At 37.9% G+C, this 10809-nt stretch overlaps 3 pseudogenes; 1 reads left to right on the forward strand and 2 right to left on the reverse strand.

Moving 5' to 3' along the window:
* Positions 1-1334: 1334 nt before the first annotated feature.
* On the reverse strand, positions 1335-1453 carry LOC134968312 (5S ribosomal RNA; annotated as a pseudogene).
* Positions 1454-6255: 4802 nt separating this feature from the next.
* Positions 6256-6374, reverse strand: LOC134968313 (5S ribosomal RNA; annotated as a pseudogene).
* A 3902-nt stretch (positions 6375-10276) lies between these two features.
* LOC134968314 (5S ribosomal RNA) lies at positions 10277-10395 on the forward strand (annotated as a pseudogene).
* The last annotated feature ends 414 nt before the right edge of the window (positions 10396-10809 follow it).

A 10809-nucleotide genomic window follows, 5' to 3' on the forward strand; every position in this document is an offset into this window, starting at 1 on the left:
ATATGCTAAAAGACAGGTTTTTTTTGGCAATGTCGGACACTCCCCTCTATATCTTAATGGGGCGTCAAGCTGGTTCCTTCAAATAGAATCAGGGGGGGTGATTCCCTGGATAAAATTTGTTGAAAGCGGGGGAAATGAAGGATATAGCGACCTAGGTGTCAATATAAAAGGTATATAGTTGCCAAATAGATGTAAAATAGATATTTATTCACATGAATATTACAGGATAGATGTAAAATAATTAAAAGAAAAACATTCTAAAAAATGGGACAATAATAAAACACAATATGAACTAAAAGCACTTAGATGAATTAAAACTACAATAAAAGTAAATAAGAGCAAGTATAAGAATTTCTTTCTTATCTTAGTTTGAGGTAGGTGTATGTTCCCAACGCGTTTCGTCTATTGAGACTTCTTCAAAGGGTGAGGGTACAATGAACCTGTGAGACTATTTATAGCTGTTATAGCATGGTGGGAGGATCATATTCTAGCAGGGAGTCATGTGATGCAATTAAATATATAATGCAGTTGGTACATGTTTAAATACAATATAAACACAATATAAACATTAGCAGTCAATTAGGGATCCGAAATAAGGGAAAACGAGTGATTCTGATCGTTTTTTGCATGGTTAAAACATGAGAAATGTCCGTTTTTGTTGTAATTGCGGCACTTCCGCCACACTTCCGGGGACGGAGGTCGCGACACGTCATTTCCGCCCCACTTCCGCTATCGTCTGCGCATGCGCCCGCGGCGCTGCGACGTCATTCTTTCAGTTCACTTGGTAGCTCTGGGTATTGAGGATTGAGGAGTATTCTTTAAAAAACGTCCTCTCCCGGCGGCCATATTTGATGAGATTTTAGTTATTCAGTAAAGGTATTCTTGGCCATTTTCTAGTGGATTATCTGGGCCAGCATCCGTCAGGTTGTCATGGGGATCGTTCCATATAGAAGAAAACCGGAGAAAGTAGTATCAGAAATAGTGTTCAAATCGTAGATTATATCTTCCACAGTACAATGATTTATATTAATGGACTGGTGCAAGTGATGTTTTTAACAGTATTTTAATAAAGTGCTGGTGCATTAATTATGCTATATTTATATAGATGGCTCTAGATAATTGTGCACAGGAGTTAAAGTGACAGTGTTAATAAAGTGTACAGCAGTATTCTAATAAATATAATAAATAGACATTAAATATAAATAAAAAAATATATATAAATATAAATAATAAAAATAGTGATAAATAATTGTATGTATATATATATATATACATATACATATATATATGTATGTAGAGTGTTTTACCTTTCTCAGGCCTCTATGAGTTACTATTTCGTACAGTACCTGATCTTCCCAGTTGGTCTCCCTTACTGGTACTGATCGGGCCCAACGCTGCTTGGCTTCCAAGATCAGGCGTGTTTGGGCATTTCCAGCGTGGTATGACTGTAACTTCGTATGTGCCTTATGGATAAACACTCTACTAAAGTTATTTATCAACGGAATTAAATGTGCCTATGGGATGAGGGTGGTGGAGGATGGGTGGGGTGGAGGGATGGGGGGGGGGTGGGGGGGTGGGGGTGTGATGGGGGGGTTGTGGGGTTTTGGGAAGGATAGGATAGGGAACCTTAGGGGGGTGGGATTACTGTATAAATGAAGGTTCTAATCACATGGATGAGAGATAATACCGTATTTTACAGGAATGGTGCAATTTCATAGTTGTCGTTGAATCCTTTTGGTTGTAGTGTTTGAAGTTGGAATATCCAGAACATCTCTCTGCGTGATAATTTATTGGCAAGGTCTCCTCCTCTCTCCCCCAGTTTAACCAGTTCAATAGCTTTAAAAGTTAGAGCTTCTGGGTTAGAGTTGTGTGTTGTAAGAAAATGTTGGGAGACAGCGTGAGATTCCACTTTGTTCTTAATATTTCTTACGTGCTCCTGTATCCTTAGTTTCAGGGGTCTCTTGGTTTTTCCTATGTATTGTTTACCACAGTCACATTCTAGAAGGTATATGACCGACTGGGTATTGCAGTTCATATATTCCTTAATCCTGTATTCTTTTTTCTTCTCCATGTCCATAAAAGTTCTCCTATTAGGGTGTAGATATCGACATACATTACATCGCCCACATTTATATGAGCCCTTGCATTTGGGCCAAGTGTGGTCCTTGTCTTGGTCATTCCTCAACATGCTTGGGGCTATAATATCCTTCAAGTTTCTTGATTTTTTAAAAACTATCTCAGGCTGGGGAGGGAGGATTTCCTTGAGGATGGGATCCATGAGCAATATCCGCCAATGGTTCCTGAAAGACTCTCTGATGGATTTTTCGTGTCGGTTATAAGTAGTTATGAAAGCCGTAGAGTCTTTCTTGGTTTCTCTTGTTTTATATTCCAGCAGTTGTGGTCTCTCAACCAGGTTAGTTCTGGTGATGGCTTTCTTTATAATTGTGTCCGGGTATTTCTTCTGCTTGAATCTGTCGGTATACAGTTCCAATTGTGTCTGACAGTCCTCTGGATTGCTGCAATTTCTTTTAATTCTACTAAATTGGGAAAGAGGAATATTGTTCTTCCAGCTTCTCAGATGATTACTTTTGTAGTGGAGGTAGCTGTTGGTGTCCACATGTTTAATGTAATTCTTAGTGGTAATTTTTCCATTTTCCCCTGTGAGAATCAAATCCAGAAACTCAATATGTTCTTTATTCACATTGGATGTAAATACCAGATTCATGTCATTAGTACAAATGTGTTTAAAAAATTGATTAAAAAGATCCATGTCACCATCCCAGATTATCAGAATGTCATCTATATATCTTCGATAAAAGATTAAATGGTTCTTAAAATCCTGGTGGTCATATATAAAAACTTTTTCCCAACATCCCATAAAAAGATTAGCGAAACTCGGCGCAAAAATAGTGCCCATTGCGGTGCCGCACAGCTGTAGATAAAACTGATCCAGGAATTTAAAATAATTGTGTTGAAGAATAAAACGCATGATGTCACAAATAAAATTTTTATGTTCAGTTGTAAGTGTGTCATCTTTATCCAGGTAGTCTTTACAGGCTGTAATTCCCTTGTTGTGGTCGATACATGTATATAAAGATTGTACGTCTATTGTTATCCACATGTACGAGTCCTTCCATTCTATATCCTTCAGAAGACCCAGTACTGATGTGGTATCCTTGAGGTACGATGGAAGGTTCTTTACATAAGTTTTTAAAAAGACATCAGCGTATTCGGATAAATTAGAGGTAAGTGAGTCTATACCCGCCACTATCGGTCTTCCTGGCGGGTTTTCCAAATCTTTATGAATTTTTGGCAAAAAGTAGAAGATGGGGGTAGTGGGGTCCGACCTCAATAAAAACTGATATTCATCTTTGGTAATAGTCCCTGTTCTAAAACCATGTAATAAAATTGTCCTTAGTTCTTCAATGTAGTCATCCTTCGGATCCTTTGGGAGTTTTTTATATGATTTTTCATCTGATAAAAGTCTTTCAGCTTCTGCGACATATTTTATCCGATCCATGATGACCAGCCCCCCCCCTTTGTCAGCTTGTTTTATTACAATGCCTTTGTTCTTCTGTAAGTTCTTTAGGGCCTCACTTTCTCTGTTGGTAAGATTCTTCTCTTTGATTGTTTCCTGGTCAGTGTCACACAGGTCCTTTTTTACTAGTTCGTAAAACATACTTATATTACTACCTTTAGATTCTAAAGGGTAGAACTTCGAGATTGGTTTTAGGCCTGATTTGGAGCGGCTTTCATAATTCGCTATAACAGCATCCTCTTTTCTTAGAAAATGTCTTTTCAATGTTAGTTTTCTGACATATTTATTTAGGTCTATGAACGTGTTAAATTTGTTCAGGCCTTCTGTGGGTGCGAATGATAATCCTTTCTCTAAGATCGATACTTCTGGTTCCGTTAGTACATGTTGGGAAAGGTTGAATATACCCTTATCTTTTGGATTTGTTGTTAGATTGTTCTTTTTTTGTTTTCCCTCCCTCCTGCCTCCTCGAGATCCTCTTCTTCTGTAAGTCTTCTTTTGAGGGGCGATGCATGATGTATGTCTTCTCTCATTGGATTCTTTAGGTTGTACTTTGGTCTTGCTCCTGTTCTTTTGGATAAAAAATCCTGATCACTGCTTGAGCCATGTCGTTGTAGTGCAGAGAATCTATTAGATGTTTTTGTACTGCTGTTTGGAGTATTTCTATTTTGTGTTGTATTAGTTCTTGAAGTGACAGTTTTCCAATCTCCTCTGTCCATCCTTTGGTTTGGCTGTTTATTGGAGTTGAATCTGCTCCAATTCTTCACCTTCCCTTGTTCATAGTCGTTCTTGTCCCTTTGGAACTTTTTTTCCTTTCCTTTAATCACCTCCTCCTCTATGTGCTCCATTTTCTTGTTCAAAACTGATTCGTTGATTTTGTAGTCCTCCTTGTCTTTAAAAGGTTCAAGATCCCTCTCTTTCAATTTAATGTCAGTCTCTAGAGATGAGAGGGATTGTTTCTTTTCGTCAATTAGGAGTTTCATTAAGTTTATAGAACATGTGTGTAATATTTTGTCCCATTTTTCCATGAATGTTCCCTCTTGGTTGCCAAATGTGGGTTGTTTGAGTAGTCTAAGGCCCCTTGGTATTCTATCCATAGATATATAGTGCTCAAGGCCTTTGATATCCCACCATGTTTTGACTTCTTTTGTAAGAAGTCTTTCAATGCCCCAAAATAAGTCATCTAAATTCGCAGATTGGGTTGGTTCATTAACTATAGTACTTTCATTAAATATCTTTTGGCACCAAACATTTCTCTTACTAGTACGGTCTGTGTTTCTCCACATTCTGTAGGGTGTGACCCTCCACCAGGCCGCAATAAAAAAATTTCACCGGGAATAGTTTGGAAAACAAGAATTAATATTGCGCCACTTGTGATATACACAGATATGCTAAAAGACAGGTTTTTTTTGGCAATGTCGGACACTCCCCTCTATATCTTAATGGGGCGTCAAGCTGGTTCCTTCAAATAGAATCAGGGGGGGTGATTCCCTGGATAAAATTTGTTGAAAGCGGGGGAAATGAAGGATATAGCGACCTAGGTGTCAATATAAAAGGTATATAGTTGCCAAATAGATGTAAAATAGATATTTATTCACATGAATATTACAGGATAGATGTAAAATAATTAAAAGAAAAACATTCTAAAAAATGGGACAATAATAAAACACAATATGAACTAAAAGCACTTAGATGAATTAAAACTACAATAAAAGTAAATAAGAGCAAGTATAAGAATTTCTTTCTTATCTTAGTTTGAGGTAGGTGTATGTTCCCAACGCGTTTCGTCTATTGAGACTTCTTCAAAGGGTGAGGGTACAATGAACCTGTGAGACTATTTATAGCTGTTATAGCATGGTGGGAGGATCATATTCTAGCAGGGAGTCATGTGATGCAATTAAATATATAATGCAGTTGGTACATGTTTAAATACAATATAAACACAATATAAACATTAGCAGTCAATTAGGGATCCGAAATAAGGGAAAACGAGTGATTCTGATCGTTTTTTGCATGGTTAAAACATGAGAAATGTCCGTTTTTGTTGTAATTGCGGCACTTCCGCCACACTTCCGGGGACGGAGGTCGCGACACGTCATTTCCGCCCCACTTCCGCTATCGTCTGCGCATGCGCCCGCGGCGCTGCGACGTCATTCTTTCAGTTCACTTGGTAGCTCTGGGTATTGAGGATTGAGGAGTATTCTTTAAAAAACGTCCTCTCCCGGCGGCCATATTTGATGAGATTTTAGTTATTCAGTAAAGGTATTCTTGGCCATTTTCTAGTGGATTATCTGGGCCAGCATCCGTCAGGTTGTCATGGGGATCGTTCCATATAGAAGAAAACCGGAGAAAGTAGTATCAGAAATAGTGTTCAAATCGTAGATTATATCTTCCACAGTACAATGATTTATATTAATGGACTGGTGCAAGTGATGTTTTTAACAGTATTTTAATAAAGTGCTGGTGCATTAATTATGCTATATTTATATAGATGGCTCTAGATAATTGTGCACAGGAGTTAAAGTGACAGTGTTAATAAAGTGTACAGTAGTATTCTAATAAATATAATAAATAGACATTAAATATAAATAAAACAATATATATAAATATAAATAATAAAAATAGTGATAAATAATTGTATGTATATATATATATATACATATACATATATATATGTATGTAGAGTGTTTTACCTTTCTCAGGCCTCTATGAGTTACTATTTCGTACAGTACCTGATCTTCCCAGTTGGTCTCCCTTACTGGTACTGATCGGGCCCAACGCTGCTTGGCTTCCAAGATCAGGCGTGTTTGGGCATTTCCAGCGTGGTATGACTGTAACTTCGTATGTGCCTTATGGATAAACACTCTACTAAAGTTATTTATCAACGGAATTAAATGTGCCTATGGGATGAGGGTGGTGGAGGATGGGTGGGGTGGAGGGATGGGGGGGGGGTGGGGGGGTGGGGGTGTGATGGGGGGGTTGTGGGGTTTTGGGAAGGATAGGATAGGGAACCTTAGGGGGGTGGGATTACTGTATAAATGAAGGTTCTAATCACATGGATGAGAGATAATACCGTATTTTACAGGAATGGTGCAATTTCATAGTTGTCGTTGAATCCTTTTGGTTGTAGTGTTTGAAGTTGGAATATCCAGAACATCTCTCTGCGTGATAATTTATTGGCAAGGTCTCCTCCTCTCTCCCCCAGTTTAACCAGTTCAATAGCTTTAAAAGTTAGAGCTTCTGGGTTAGAGTTGTGTGTTGTAAGAAAATGTTGGGAGACAGCGTGAGATTCCACTTTGTTCTTAATATTTCTTACGTGCTCCTGTATCCTTAGTTTCAGGGGTCTCTTGGTTTTTCCTATGTATTGTTTACCACAGTCACATTCTAGAAGGTATATGACCGACTGGGTATTGCAGTTCATATATTCCTTAATCCTGTATTCTTTTTTCTTCTCCATGTCCATAAAAGTTCTCCTATTAGGGTGTAGATATCGACATACATTACATCGCCCACATTTATATGAGCCCTTGCATTTGGGCCAAGTGTGGTCCTTGTCTTGGTCATTCCTCAACATGCTTGGGGCTATAATATCCTTCAAGTTTCTTGATTTTTTAAAAACTATCTCAGGCTGGGGAGGGAGGATTTCCTTGAGGATGGGATCCATGAGCAATATCCGCCAATGGTTCCTGAAAGACTCTCTGATGGATTTTTCGTGTCGGTTATAAGTAGTTATGAAAGCCGTAGAGTCTTTCTTGGTTTCTCTTGTTTTATATTCCAGCAGTTGTGGTCTCTCAACCAGGTTAGTTCTGGTGATGGCTTTCTTTATAATTGTGTCCGGGTATTTCTTCTGCTTGAATCTGTCGGTATACAGTTCCAATTGTGTCTGACAGTCCTCTGGATTGCTGCAATTTCTTTTAATTCTACTAAATTGGGAAAGAGGAATATTGTTCTTCCAGCTTCTCAGATGATTACTTTTGTAGTGGAGGTAGCTGTTGGTGTCCACATGTTTAATGTAATTCTTAGTGGTAATTTTTCCATTTTCCCCTGTGAGAATCAAATCCAGAAACTCGATATGTTCTTTATTCACATTGGATGTAAATACCAGATTCATGTCATTAGTACAAATGTGTTTAAAAAATTGATTAAAAAGATCCATGTCACCATCCCAGATTATCAGAATGTCATCTATATATCTTCGATAAAAGATTAAATGGTTCTTAAAATCCTGGTGGTCATATATAAAAACTTTTTCCCAACATCCCATAAAAAGATTAGCGAAACTCGGCGCAAAAATAGTGCCCATTGCGGTGCCGCACAGCTGTAGATAAAACTGATCCAGGAATTTAAAATAATTGTGTTGAAGAATAAAACGCATGATGTCACAAATAAAATTTTTATGTTCAGTTGTAAGTGTGTCATCTTTATCCAGGTAGTCTTTACAGGCTGTAATTCCCTTGTTGTGGTCGATACATGTATATAAAGATTGTACGTCTATTGTTATCCACATGTACGAGTCCTTCCATTCTATATCCTTCAGAAGACCCAGTACTGATGTGGTATCCTTGAGGTACGATGGAAGGTTCTTTACATAAGTTTTTAAAAAGACATCAGCGTATTCGGATAAATTAGAGGTAAGTGAGTCTATACCCGCCACTATCGGTCTTCCTGGCGGGTTTTCCAAATCTTTATGAATTTTTGGCAAAAAGTAGAAGATGGGGGTAGTGGGGTCCGACCTCAATAAAAACTGATATTCATCTTTGGTAATAGTCCCTGTTCTAAAACCATGTAATATTACATGGTTTTAGAACAGGGACTATTACCAAAGATGAATATCAGTTTTTATTGAGGTCGGACCCCACTACCCCCATCTTCTACTTTTTGCCAAAAATTCATAAAGATTTGGAAAACCCGCCAGGAAGACCGATAGTGGCGGGTATAGACTCACTTACCTCTAATTTATCCGAATACGCTGATGTCTTTTTAAAAACTTATGTAAAGAACCTTCCATCGTACCTCAAGGATACCACATCAGTACTGGGTCTTCTGAAGGATATAGAATGGAAGGACTCGTACATGTGGATAACAATAGACGTACAATCTTTATATACATGTATCGACCACAACAAGGGAATTACAGCCTGTAAAGACTACCTGGATAAAGATGACACACTTACAACTGAACATAAAAATTTTATTTGTGACATCATGCGTTTTATTCTTCAACACAATTATTTTAAATTCCTGGATCAGTTTTATCTACAGCTGTGCGGCACCGCAATGGGCACTATTTTTGCGCCGAGTTTCGCTAATCTTTTTATGGGATGTTGGGAAAAAGTTTTTATATATGACCACCAGGATTTTAAGAACCATTTAATCTTTTATCGAAGATATATAGATGACATTCTGATAATCTGGGATGGTGACATGGATCTTTTTAATCAATTTTTTAAACACATTTGTACTAATGACATGAATCTGGTATTTACATCCAATGTGAATAAAGAACATATCGAGTTTCTGGATTTGATTCTCACAGGGGAAAATGGAAAAATTACCACTAAGAATTACATTAAACATGTGGACACCAACAGCTACCTCCACTACAAAAGTAATCATCTGAGAAGCTGGAAGAACAATATTCCTCTTTCCCAATTTAGTAGAATTAAAAGAAATTGCAGCAATCCAGAGGACTGTCAGACACAATTGGAACTGTATACCGACAGATTCAAGCAGAAGAAATACCCGGACACAATTATAAAGAAAGCCATCACCAGAACTAACCTGGTTGAGAGACCACAACTGCTGGAATATAAAACAAGAGAAACCAAGAAAGACTCTACGGCTTTCATAACTACTTATAACCGACACGAAAAATCCATCAGAGAGTCTTTCAGGAACCATTGGCGGATATTGCTCATGGATCCCATCCTCAAGGAAATCCTCCCTCCCCAGCCTGAGATAGTTTTTAAAAAATCAAGAAACTTGAAGGATATTATAGCCCCAAGCATGTTGAGGAATGACCAAGACAAGGACCACACTTGGCCCAAATGCAAGGGCTCATATAAATGTGGGCGATGTAATGTATGTCGATATCTACACCCTAATAGGAGAACTTTTATGGACATGGAGAAGAAAAAAGAATACAGGATTAAGGAATATATGAACTGCAATACCCAGTCGGTCATATACCTTCTAGAATGTGACTGTGGTAAACAATACATAGGAAAAACCAAGAGACCCCTGAAACTAAGGATACAGGAGCACGTAAGAAATATTAAGAACAAAGTGGAATCTCACGCTGTCTCCCAACATTTTCTTACAACACACAACTCTAACCCAGAAGCTCTAACTTTTAAAGCTATTGAACTGGTTAAACTGGGGGAGAGAGGAGGAGACCTTGCCAATAAATTATCACGAAGAGAGATGTTCTGGATATTCCAACTTCAAACACTACAACCAAAAGGATTCAACGACAACTATGAAATTGCACCATTCCTGTAAAATACGGTATTATCTCTCATCCATGTGATTAGAACCTTCATTTATACAGTAATCCCACCCCCCTAAGGTTCCCTATCCTATCCTTCCCAAAACCCCACAACCCCCCCATCACACCCCCACCCCCCCACCCCCCCCCCATCCCTCCACCCCACCCATCCTCCACCACCCTCATCCCATAGGCACATTTAATTCCGTTGATAAATAACTTTAGTAGAGTGTTTATCCATAAGGCACATACGAAGTTACAGTCATACCACGCTGGAAATGCCCAAACACGCCTGATCTTGGAAGCCAAGCAGCGTTGGGCCCGATCAGTACCAGTAAGGGAGACCAACTGGGAAGATCAGGTACTGTACGAAATAGTAACTCATAGAGGCCTGAGAAAGGTAAAACACTCTACATACATATATATATGTATATGTATATATATATATATACATACAGATATTTATCACTATTTTTATTATTTATATTTATATATATTTTTTTATTTATATTTAATGTCTATTTATTATATTTATTAGAATACTGCTGTACACTTTATTAACACTGTCACTTTAACTCCTGTGCACAATTATCTAGAGCCATCTATATAAATATAGCATAATTAATGCACCAGCACTTTATTAAAATACTGTTAAAAACATCACTTGCACCAGTCCATTAATATAAATCATTGTACTGTGGAAGATATAATCTACGATTTGAACACTATTTCTGATACTACTTTCTCCGGTTTTCTTCTATATGGAACGATCCCCATGACAACCTGA

This window comes from Pseudophryne corroboree, chromosome 10 (assembly GCF_028390025.1).
Source record: "Pseudophryne corroboree isolate aPseCor3 chromosome 10, aPseCor3.hap2, whole genome shotgun sequence".
Taxonomy (NCBI): domain Eukaryota; kingdom Metazoa; phylum Chordata; class Amphibia; order Anura; family Myobatrachidae; genus Pseudophryne; species Pseudophryne corroboree.